Consider the following 12,500-nt stretch of genomic DNA (forward strand, 5'->3'; position numbering starts at 1 on the left):
TTTTTCCGGACAGCCTCCGCCGCCGCCCATTGGGGGTGGACCGGAGCAACGCAGCAGCGAGCGACGGGGGTCCAGTGGTAGGACAGCTGGGAACAACATCGCGCGTAGCGCGGGGAGCCGGCTATGGTCTCGCTATGAGGTCCGCGCCGAGGCTTTCGACGCGGCCCCGGGAATGGTCGACCCGCAAGCCGAAGGAGCCTGAACCTCCAAGCGCCGGCGCGAGGCCGGGGCCGGTGGGGGCCCTCCGAAGGCGGGTCTTGGTTGCATATCGGTCAGTGGTTGTGTTGGTGCGACCTGTAAGGAGGGAAAAAGACTCGAATGGTCTCGCCGTCTCGCAGTGAGACATAGGGGGGGGTCGACCCGCAAGCCGAAGGAGCCTGAACCTCCAAGCGCCGGCGCGGGGGCCGGGGCCGGTGGGGGCCCTCCGAAGGCGGGTCTTAAGTTGCATATCGGTCAGTTTGTGTATGGGTGCGATGTGGAGGGGGACATATTCGAAAGTGCGGAGCTCCGCCGTCAGAGGCCGGGTTTTCGCCCGGGGTATCCGCCCCGGGCGCCTCTCGGGCGGCCTTCCCAACTGCCGTCGACCGCCCGGAGGGGGAAACAGAAAATATTCGAAAGTGCGGAGCTCCGCCGTCAGAGGCCGGGTTTTCGCACGGGGTATCCGCCCCGGGCGCCTCTCGGGCGGCCTTCCCAACTGCCGTCGACCGCCCGGAGGGGGAAACAGAAAATATTCGAAAGTGCGGAGCTCCGCCGTCAGAGGCCGGGTTTTCGCACGGGGTATCCGCCCCGGGCGCCTCTCGGGCGGCCTTCCCAACTGCCGTCGACCGCCCGGAGGGGGAAACAGAAAATGTTCGAAAGTGCGGAGCTCCGCCGTCAGAGGCCGGGTTTTCGCACGGGGTATCCGCCCCGGGCGCCTCTCGGGCGGCCTTCCCAACTGCCGTCGACCGCCCGGAGGGGGAAACAGAAAATATTCGAAAGTGCGGAGCTCCGCCGTCAGAGGCCGGGTTTTCGCACGGGGTATCCGCCCCGGGCGCCTCTCGGGCGGCCTTCCCAACTGCCGTCGACCGCCCGGAGGGGGAAACAGAAAATATTCGAAAGTGCGGAGCTCCGCCGTCAGAGGCCGGGTTTTCGCACGGGGTATCCGCCCCGGGCGCCTCTCGGGCGGCCTTCCCAACTGCCGTCGACCGCCCGGAGGGGGAAACAGAAAATGTTCGAAAGTGCGGAGCTCCGCCGTCAGAGGCCGGGTTTTCGCACGGGGTATCCGCCCCGGGCGCCTCTCGGGCGGCCTTCCCAACTGCCGTCGACCGCCCGGAGGGGGAAACAGAAAATGTTCGAAAGTGCGGAGCTCCGCCGTCAGAGGCCGGGTTTTCGCACGGGGTATCCGCCCCGGGCGCCTCTCGGGCGGCCTTCCCAACTGCCGTCGACCGCCCGGAGGGGGAAACAGAAAATATTCGAAAGTGCGGAGCTCCGCCGTCAGAGGCCGGGTTTTCGCACGGGGTATCCGCCCCGGGCGCCTCTCGGGCGGCCTTCCCAACTGCCGTCGACCGCCTGGAGGGGGAAATAGAAAATATTCGATAGTGCGGAGCTCCGCCGTCAGAGGCCGTTCCAGTGCTTTTGGGTGGCTGGAAACACCCTCACGATGGTCTGATTATACTCTTAGGGGCCTCCCCTGTGTCGCCCTGGAGGTCACCCATTCAAAACATGCTCACCTATATACGTTTCGGAAAGTATTTTGGTGAACGCTCACTTTCTAAGCCTTTTAGCCTTCTTGACCCCCTAACTCCCCATATCTGGTTTACCTACTACAGCGCCCCTAACGACCAAAATCGGTACTGCATACCCCTGGTACCCCCGCCATTGAAAATGAATGGGGGAATTTTTTTAATTTCTCAATCCGGCCAGGAGGCCTCTTTTTCGGCCACGCTCGGCCGGCGAGCCGGTCCGCTCTTTACCCCTGGTACCCCCAGCCCTACCCCTGGTACCTCCCCCATTGAAAATGAATGGCGACCCCTGGTACCCCCAGCAACACCCCTGGTACCCTCAGCCTTACCCCTGGTACCCTCAGCTCAACCCCTGGTACCCCCAGCCTAACCCCTGGTACCCTCAGCGGCACCCCTGGTACCCTCAGCAACACCCCTGGTACCCCCAGCCAGCTTCGCCCCTGGTACCCTCAGCCTTACCCCTGGTACCCTCAGCCCAACCCCTGGTACCCTCAGCCCAACCCCTGGTACCCCCAGCCAGCTTCGCCCCTGGTACCCCCAGCCTTACCCCTGGTACCCCCAGCCTAACCCCTGGTACCCTCAGCCTTACCCCTGGTACCCCCAGCCTTACCCCTGGTACCTCCAGCCTAACCCCTGGTACCTCCAGCCTTACCCCTGGTACCTCCAGCCTTACCCCTGGTACCTCCAGCCGTACCCCTGGTACCCTCAGCGGCACCCCTGGTACCCTCAGCGGCACCCCTGGTACCCTCAGCCTTACCCCTGGTACCCTCAGCCGCACCCCTGGTACCCTCAGCGGCACCCCTGGTACCCTCAGCGGCACCCCTGGTACCCTCAGCGGCACCCCTGGTACCCTCAGCGGCACCCCTGGTACCCTCAGCCGCACCCCTGGTACCCTCAGCGGCACCCCTGGTACCCTCAGCGGCACCCCTGGTACCCTCAGCCGCACCCCTGGTACCCTCAGCCGCACCCCTGGTACCCTCAGCGGCACCCCTGGTACCCTCAGCCGTACCCCTGGTACCCTCAGCGGCACCCCTGGTACCCTCAGCCGTACCCCTGGTACCCTCAGCGGCACCCCTGGTACCCTCAGCCGCACCCCTGGTACCCTCAGCCGCACCCCTGGTACCCTCAGCGGTACCCCTGGTACCCTCAGCGGCACCCCTGGTACCCTCAGCGGCACCCCTGGTACCCTCAGCGGCACCCCTGGTACCTCCGCCATTGAAAATGAATGGGCGGCCTTCCCACCTGCCGTCAGCCGCCCGGAGGGGGAAATAGAAAATATTCGAAAGTGCGGAGCTCCGCCGTCAGAGGCCGGCTTTTCGCCCGGGGTATCCGCCCCGGGGCGCCTCTCGGGCGGCCTTCCCAACTGCCGTCGGCCGCCCGGAGGGGGAAATAGAAAATATTCGAAAGTGCGGAGCTCCGCCGTCAGAGGCCGGCTTTTCGCCCGGGGTATCCGCCCCGGGGCGCCTCTCGGGCGGCCTTCCCAACTGCCGTCGGCCGCCCGGAGGGGGAAATAGAAAATATTCGAAAGTGCGGAGCTCCGCCGTCAGAGGCCGGCTTTTCGCCCGAGGTATCCGCCCCGGGGCGCCTCTCGGGCGGCCTTCCCAACTGCCGTCGGCCGCCCGGAGGGGGAAATAGAAAATATTCGAAAGTGCGGAGCTCCGCCGTCAGAGGCCGGCTTTTCGCCCGAGGTATCCGCCCCGGGGCGCCTCTCGGGCGGCCTTCCCAACTGCCGTCGGCCGCCCGGAGGGGGAAATAGAAAATATTCGAAAGTGCGGAGCTCCGCCGTCAGAGGCCGGCTTTTCGCCCGAGGTATCCGCCCCGGGCGCCTCTCGGGCGGCCTTCCCAACTGCCGTCGGCCGCCCGGAGGGGGAAATAGAAAATATTCGAAAGTGCGGAGCTCCGCCGTCAGAGGCCGGCTTTTCGCCCGAGGTATCCGCCCCGGGCGCCTCTCGGGCGGCCTTCCCAACTGCCGTCGGCCGCCCGGAGGGGGAGATAGAAAATATTCGAAAGTGCGGAGCTCCGCCGTCAGAGGCCGGCTTTTCGCCCGAGGTATCCGCCCCGGGCGCCTCTCGGGCGGCCTTCCCAACTGCCGTCGGCCGCCCGGAGGGGGAAATAGAAAATATTCGAAAGTGCGGAGCTCCGCCGTCGGAGGCCGGCTTTTCGCCCGAGGTATCCGCCCCGGGCGCCTCTCGGGCGGCCTTCCCAACTGCCGTCGGCCGCCCGGAGGGGGAGATAGAAAATATTCGAAAGTGCGGAGCTCCGCCGTCAGAGGCCGGCTCCACGCTTCATTCATCCGACCGAGACGCCTCTCCGCCGGCCACACTCGGCTGCGGGGCCGGCCCGCTCTCCGCCATTGAAAATGAATGGGGGGCATTTTCTCATGCTTTCAATCCGCCTAAGAGGCATCTTTCCCGGCCAACTTTGTGCCCCTGGTACCTCCAGCATCGAGAAAGCATGGTGACTCGTCCGACACATGCCCCCCTATATACGTTTCGGAAAGTATTTTGGTGAACGGTCACTTTCTAAGCCTTTCGCCTTCTTGACCCCCTAACTCCGCATATCTGGTTTACCTACTACAGCGCCCCTAACGACCAAAATCGGTACTGCTACCCCTGGTACCCCCGCCATTGAAAATGAATGGGGGAATTTTTTTAATCCCCCAGGCCGGCCAGGAGGCCCCTTTCCCGGCCAAACTCGCACGCTGGGCCGGCCCGCTCTTTACCCCTGGTACCCCCGCCATTGAAAATGAATGGGGGAATTTTTTTCAATCTCCCAGGCCGGCCAGGAGGGCTCTTTCCCGGCCACACTCGCACGCCGGGCCGGCCCGCTCTTTACCCCTGGTACCCCCAGCTCTACCCCTGGTACCCCCGCCATTGAAAATGAATGGGGGAATTTTTTCAATCTCCCAATCCGACCAAGAGGCCTCTTTTCCGGCCAAACTCGCACGCCGGGCCGGCCCGCTCTTTACCCCTGGTACCCCCAGCTCTACCCCTGGTACCCCCGCCATTGAAAATGAATGGGGGAATTTTTTCAATCTCCCAATCCGACCAAGAGGCCTCTTTTCCGGCCAAACTCGCACGCCGGGCCGGCCCGCTCTTTACCCCTGGTACCCCCAGCTCTACCCCTGGTACCCCCGCCATTGAAAATGAATGGGGGAATTTTTTCAATCTCCCACGCCGGCCAAGAGGCCTTTTTCCCGGGCACGCACGCTCGCCGGGCCGGCCCGCTATTATTAAACTCTCACCCCTGCAAGGAGGCCTTTTTCCCGGGCACGCACGCTCGCGGGGCCGGCCCGCTATTATTAAACTCTCACGCCGGCCAAGAGGCCTTTTTCCCGGGCACGCACGCTCGCCGGGCCGGCCCGCTATTATTAAACTCTCACGCCTGCAAGGAGGCCTTTTTCCCGGGCACGCACGCTCGCCGGGCCGGCCCGCTATTATTGAACTCTCACGCCTGCAAGGAGGCCTTTTTCCCGGGCACGCACGCTCGCGGAGCCGGCCCGCTATTATTAAACTCTCACGCCTGCAAGGAGGCCTTTTTCCCGGGCACGCACGCTCGCCGGGCCGGCCCGCTATTATTAAACTCTCACGCCTGCAAGGAGGCCTTTTTCCCGGGCACGCACGCTCGCCGGGCCGGCCCGCTATTATTAAACTCTCACGCCTGCAAGGAGGCCTTTTTCCCGGGCACGCACGCTCGCCGGGCCGGCCCGCTATTATTAAACTCTCACGCCTGCAAGGAGGCCTTTTTCCCGGGCACGCACGCTCGCCGGGCCGGCCCGCTATTATTAAACTCTCACGCCGGCCAAGAGGCCCTTTTCCCGGGCACGCACGCTCGATGAGCCGGCCCGCTATTATTAAACTCTCACGCCGGCCAAGAGGCCCTTTTCCCGGGCACGCACGCTCGATGAGCCGGCCCGCTATTATTAAACTCTCACGCCGGCCAAGAGGCCTTTTTCCCGGCCACGCACGCTCGCGGAGCCGGCCCGCTATTATTAAACTCTCACGCCTGCAAGGAGGCCTTTTTCCCGGGCACGCACGCTCGCCGGGCCGGCCCGCTATTATTAAACTCTCACGCCGGCCAAGAGGCCCTTTTCCCGGGCACGCACGCTCGATGAGCCGGCCCGCTATTATTAAACTCTCACGCCGGCCAAGAGGCCCTTTTCCCGGGCACGCACGCTCGCCGAGCCGGCCCGCTATTATTAAACTCTCACGCCGGCCAAGAGGCCTTTTTCCCGGCCACGCACGCTCGCGGAGCCGGCCCGCTATTATTAAACTCTCACGCCTGCAAGGAGGCCTTTTTCCCGGGCACGCACGCTCGCCGGGCCGGCCCGCTATTATTAAACTCTCACGCCTGCAAGGAGGCCTTTTTCCCGGGCACGCACGCTCGCCGGGCCGGCCCGCTATTATTAAACTCTCACGCCGGCCAAGAGGCCCTTTTCCCGGGCACGCACGCTCGATGAGCCGGCCCGCTATTATTAAACTCTCACGCCGGCCAAGAGGCCCTTTTCCCGGGCACGCACGCTCGCCGAGCCGGCCCGCTATTATTAAACTCTCAGGCCCGCTATTATTAAACTCTCACGCCGGCCAAGAGGCCCTTTTCCCGGGCACGCACGCTCGATGAGCCGGCCCGCTATTATTAAACTCTCACGCCTGCAAGGAGGCCTTTTTCCCGGGCACGCACGCTCGCTGAGCCGGCCCGCTATTATTAAACTCTCACGCCGGCCAAGAGGCCCTTTTCCCGGGCACGCACGCTCGATGAGCCGGCCCGCTATTATTAAACTCTCACGCCGGCCAAGAGGCCCTTTTCCCGGGCACGCACGCTCGCCGAGCCGGCCCGCTATTATTAAACTCTCACGCCGGCCAAGAGGCCTTTTTCCCGGCCACGCACGCTCGCGGAGCCGGCCCGCTATTATTAAACTCTCACGCCTGCAAGGAGGCCTTTTTCCCGGGCACGCACGCTCGCCGGGCCGGCCCGCTATTATTAAACTCTCACGCCTGCAAGGAGGCCTTTTTCCCGGGCACGCACGCTCGCCGGGCCGGCCCGCTATTATTAAACTCTCACGCCGGCCAAGAGGCCCTTTTCCCGGGCACGCACGCTCGATGAGCCGGCCCGCTATTATTAAACTCTCACGCCTGCAAGGAGGCCTTTTTCCCGGGCACGCACGCTCGCCGAGCCGGCCCGCTATTATTAAACTCTCACGCCGGCCAAGAGGCCTTTTTCCCGGGCACGCACGCTCGCCGAGCCGGCCCGCTATTATTAAACTCTCACGCCTGCAAGGAGGCCTTTTTCCCGGGCACGCACGCTCGCCGGGCCGGCCCGCTATTATTAAACTCTCACGCCGGCCAAGAGGCCCTTTTCCCGGGCACGCACGCTCGATGAGCCGGCCCGCTATTATTAAACTCTCACGCCGGCCAAGAGGCCCTTTTCCCGGGCACGCACGCTCGCCGAGCCGGCCCGCTATTATTAAACTCTCAGGCCCGCTATTATTAAACTCTCACGCCGGCCAAGAGGCCCTTTTCCCGGGCACGCACGCTCGATGAGCCGGCCCGCTATTATTAAACTCTCACGCCTGCAAGGAGGCCTTTTTCCCGGGCACGCACGCTCGCTGAGCCGGCCCGCTATTATTAAACTCTCACGCCGGCCAAGAGGCCCTTTTCCCGGGCACGCACGCTCGATGAGCCGGCCCGCTATTATTAAACTCTCACGCCGGCCAAGAGGCCCTTTTCCCGGGCACGCACGCTCGCCGAGCCGGCCCGCTATTATTAAACTCTCACGCCGGCCAAGAGGCCTTTTTCCCGGCCACGCACGCTCGCGGAGCCGGCCCGCTATTATTAAACTCTCACGCCTGCAAGGAGGCCTTTTTCCCGGGCACGCACGCTCGCCGGGCCGGCCCGCTATTATTAAACTCTCACGCCTGCAAGGAGGCCTTTTTCCCGGGCACGCACGCTCGCCGGGCCGGCCCGCTATTATTAAACTCTCACGCCGGCCAAGAGGCCCTTTTCCCGGGCACGCACGCTCGATGAGCCGGCCCGCTATTATTAAACTCTCACGCCTGCAAGGAGGCCTTTTTCCCGGGCACGCACGCTCGCCGAGCCGGCCCGCTATTATTAAACTCTCACGCCGGCCAAGAGGCCTTTTTCCCGGGCACGCACGCTCGCCGAGCCGGCCCGCTATTATTAAACTCTCACGCCGGCCAGGAGGCATTTTTCCCGGGCACGCACGCTCGCCGTGCAGGCCCGCCATTTGCCTACCACACCGCCGTCTGGCGGACACCAAGCGGTACCGCCGACCCCTCCCGTTGAAAATGAATGGGGGATTTTTTTTCAATCCCCCAAGCCGGCCAAGAGGCCTTTTTCCCGGGCACGCACGCTCGATGAGCCGGCCCGCTATTATTAAACTCTTACGCCTGCAAGGAGGCCTTTTTCCCGGGCACGCACGCTCGCCGAGCCGGCCCGCTATTATTAAACTCTCACGCCTGCAAGGAGGCCTTTTTCCCGGGCACGCACGCTCGATGAGCCGGCCCGCTATTATTAAACTCTCACGCCGGCCAGGAGGCATTTTTCCCGGGCACGCACGCTCGCCGTGCAGGCCCGCCATTTGCCTACCACACCGCCGTCTGGCGGACACCACGCGGTACCGCCGACCCCTCCCGTTGAAAATGAATGGGGGATTTTTTTTTACAATCCCCCAAGCCGGCCAAGAGGCCTTTTTCCCGGGCACGCACGCTCGATGAGCCGGCCCGCTATTATTAAACACTCACGCCTGCAAGGAGGCCTTTTTCCCGGGCACGCACGCTCGCCGGGCCGGCCCGCTATTATTAAACTCTCACGCCGGCCAAGAGGCCTTTTTCCCGGGCACGCACGCTCGCCGAGCCGGCCCGCTATTATTAAACTCTCACGCCTGCAAGGAGGCCTTTTTCCCGGGCACGCACGCTCGCAGAGCCGGCCCGCTATTATTAAACTCTCACGCCGGCCAGGAGGCCTTTTTCCCGGGCACGCACGCTCGCCGTGCAGGCCCGCCATTTGCCTACCACACCGCCGTCTGGCGGACACCAAGCGGTACCGCCGACCCCTCCCGTTGAAAATGAATGGGGGATTTTTTTTTCAATCCCCCAAGCCGGCCAAGAGGCCTTTTTCCCGGGCACGCACGCTCGATGAGCCGGCCCGCTATTATTAAACTCTTACGCCTGCAAGGAGGCCTTTTTCCCGGGCACGCACGCTCGCCGAGCCGGCCCGCTATTATTAAACTCTCACGCCGGCCAAGAGGCCCTTTTCCCGGGCACGCACGCTCGATGAGCCGGCCCGCTATTATTAAACACTCACGCCTGCAAGGAGGCCTTTTTCCCGGGCACGCACGCTCGCCGGGCCGGCCCGCTAATATTAAACTCTCACGCCGGCCAAGAGGCCTTTTTCCCGGGCACGCACGCTCGATGAGCCGGCCCGCTATTATTAAACTCTTACGCCTGCAAGGAGGCCTTTTTCCCGGGCACGCACGCTCGCCGAGCCGGCCCGCTATTATTAAACTCTCACGCCTGCAAGGAGGCCTTTTTCCCGGGCACGCACGCTCGCAGAGCCGGCCCGCTATTATTAAACTCTCACGCCGGCCAGGAGGCCTTTTTCCCGGGCACGCACGCTCGCCGTGCAGGCCCGCCATTTGCCTACCACACCGCCGTCTGGCGGACACCAAGCGGTACCGCCGACCCCTCCCGTTGAAAATGAATGGGGGATTTTTTTTTCAATCCCCCAAGCCGGCCAAGAGGCCTTTTTCCCGGGCACGCACGCTCGATGAGCCGGCCCGCTATTATTAAACTCTTACGCCTGCAAGGAGGCCTTTTTCCCGGGCACGCACGCTCGCCGAGCCGGCCCGCTATTATTAAACTCTCACGCCGGCCAAGAGGCCCTTTTCCCGGGCACGCACGCTCGATGAGCCGGCCCGCTATTATTAAACACTCACGCCTGCAAGGAGGCCTTTTTCCCGGGCACGCACGCTCGCCGGGCCGGCCCGCTAATATTAAACTCTCACGCCGGCCAAGAGGCCTTTTTCCCGGGCACGCACGCTCGATGAGCCGGCCCGCTATTATTAAACTCTTACGCCTGCAAGGAGGCCTTTTTCCCGGGCACGCACGCTCGCCGAGCCGGCCCGCTATTATTAAACTCTCACGCCTGCAAGGAGGCCTTTTTCCCGGGCACGCACGCTCGCAGAGCCGGCCCGCTATTATTAAACTCTCACGCCGGCCAGGAGGCCTTTTTCCCGGGCACGCACGCTCGCCGTGCAGGCCCGCCATTTGCCTACCACACCGCCGTCTGGCGGACACCAAGCGGTACCGCCGACCCCTCCCGTTGAAAATGAATGGGGGATTTTTTTTCAATCCCCCAAGCCGGCCAAGAGGCCTTTTTCCCGGGCACGCACGCTCGATGAGCCGGCCCGCTATTATTAAACTCTTACGCCTGCAAGGAGGCCTTTTTCCCGGGCACGCACGCTCGCCGAGCCGGCCCGCTATTATTAAACTCTCACGCCGGCCAAGAGGCCCTTTTCCCGGGCACGCACGCTCGATGAGCCGGCCCGCTATTATTAAACACTCACGCCTGCAAGGAGGCCTTTTTCCCGGGCACGCACGCTCGCCGGGCCGGCCCGCTATTATTAAACTCTCACGCCGGCCAAGAGGCCTTTTTCCCGGGCACGCACGCTCGATGAGCCGGCCCGCTATTATTAAACTCTTACGCCTGCAAGGAGGCCTTTTTCCCGGGCACGCACGCTCGCCGAGCCGGCCCGCTATTATTAAACTCTCACGCCTGCAAGGAGGCCTTTTTCCCGGGCACGCACGCTCGCAGAGCCGGCCCGCTATTATTAAACTCTCACGCCGGCCAGGAGGCCTTTTTCCCGGGCACGCACGCTCGCCGTGCAGGCCCGCCATTTGCCTACCACACCGCCGTCTGGCGGACACCAAGCGGTACCGCCGACCCCTCCCGTTGAAAATGAATGGGGGATTTTTTTTTCAATCCCCCAAGCCGGCCAAGAGGCCCTTTTCCCGGGCACGCACGCTCGATGAGCCGGCCCGCTATTATTAAACTCTCACGCCGGCCAAGAGGCCCTTTTCCCGGGCACGCACGCTCGATGAGCCGGCCCGCTATTATTAAACGCTCACGCCTGCAAGGAGGCCTTTTTCCCGGGCACGCACGCTCGCCGGGCCGGCCCGCTATTATTAAACTCTCACGCCGGCCAAGAGGCCTTTTTCCCGGGCACGCACGCTCTCCGGGCCGGCCCGCTATTATTAAACTCTCACGCCTGCAAGGAGGCCTTTTTCCCGGGCACGCACGCTCGCCGTGCAGGCCCGCCATTTGCCTACCACACCGCCGTCTGGCGGACACCAAGCGGTACCGCCGACCCCTCCCGTTGAAAATGAATGGGGGATTTTTTTTCAATCCCCCAAGCCGGCCAAGAGGCCTTTTTCCCGGGCACGCACGCTCGCCGGGCCGGCCCGCTATTATTAAACGCTCAGGCCGGCCAAGAGGCCCTTTTCCCGGGCACGCACGCTCGCAGAGCCGGTCCGCTATTATTAAACGCTCACGCCTGCAAGGAGGCCTTTTTCCCGGGCACGCACGCTCGCCGGGCCGGCCCGCTATTATTAAACTCTCACCCCTGCAAGGAGGCCTTTTTCCCGGGCACGCACGCTCGCGGGGCCGGCCCGCTATTATTAAACTCTCACGCCGGCCAAGAGGCCCTTTTCCCGGGCACGCACGCTCGCCGAGCCGGCCCGCTATTATTAAACTCTCACGCCTGCAAGGAGGCCCTTTTCCCGGGCACGCACGCTCGATGAGCCGGCCCGCTATTATTAAACTCTCACGCCTGCAAGGAGGCCTTTTTCCCGGGCACGCACGCTCGCGGGGCCGGCCCGCTATTATTAAACGCTCAGGCCGGCCAAGAGGCCCTTTTCCCGGGCACGCACGCTCGATGAGCCGGCCCGCTATTATTAAACGCTCAGGCCGGCCAAGAGGCCCTTTTCCCGGGCACGCACGCTCGCAGAGCCGGCCCGCTATTATTAAACTCTCACGCCTGCAAGGAGGCCCTTTTCCCGGGCACGCACGCTCGATGAGCCGGCCCGCTATTATTAAACTCTCACGCCGGCCAAGAGGCCTTTTTCCCGGGCACGCACGCTCGCCGAGCCGGCCCGCTATTATTAAACTCTCACGCCTGCAAGGAGGCCTTTTTCCCGGGCACGCACGCTCGCCGGGCCGGCCCGCTATTATTAAACTCTCACGCCTGCAAGGAGGCCTTTTTCCCGGGCACGCACGCTCGCCGGGCCGGCCCGCTATTATTAAACGCTCACGCCTGCAAGGAGGCCTTTTTCCCGGGCACGCACGCTCGCCGAGCCGGCCCGCCTTTTGCCTACCACACCGCCGTCTGGCGGACACCGACCCCTGGTACATCTGCCATTGAAAATGAATGGGGGAATTTTTTCAAACTCCCAATCCGAGCAAGAGGCCCCTTTTCCGGCCACACTCGCCCGCCGGGCCGGCCCGCTCTTTACCCCTGGTACCCCCAGCAACACCCCTGGTACCCCCAGCCTTGCCCCTGGTACCTCCCCCATTGAAAATGAATGGTGACCCCTGGTACCCCCAGCAACACCCCTGGTACCCTCAACCTTACCCCTGGTACCCTCAGCTGCACCCCTGGTACCCTCAGCCTTACCCCTGGTACCCCCAGCCAGCTTCGCCCCTGGTACCCCCAGCCTTGCCCCTGGTACCTCCGCCATTGAAAATGAATGGGGGAATTTTTTCA

This window comes from Hippocampus guttulatus, unplaced genomic scaffold (genome assembly GCF_054856545.1).
Source record: "Hippocampus guttulatus isolate MCC_2025c unplaced genomic scaffold, RoL_Hgut_1.0 HiC_scaffold_29, whole genome shotgun sequence".
Classification (NCBI taxonomy): Eukaryota; Metazoa; Chordata; class Actinopteri; order Syngnathiformes; family Syngnathidae; genus Hippocampus; species Hippocampus guttulatus.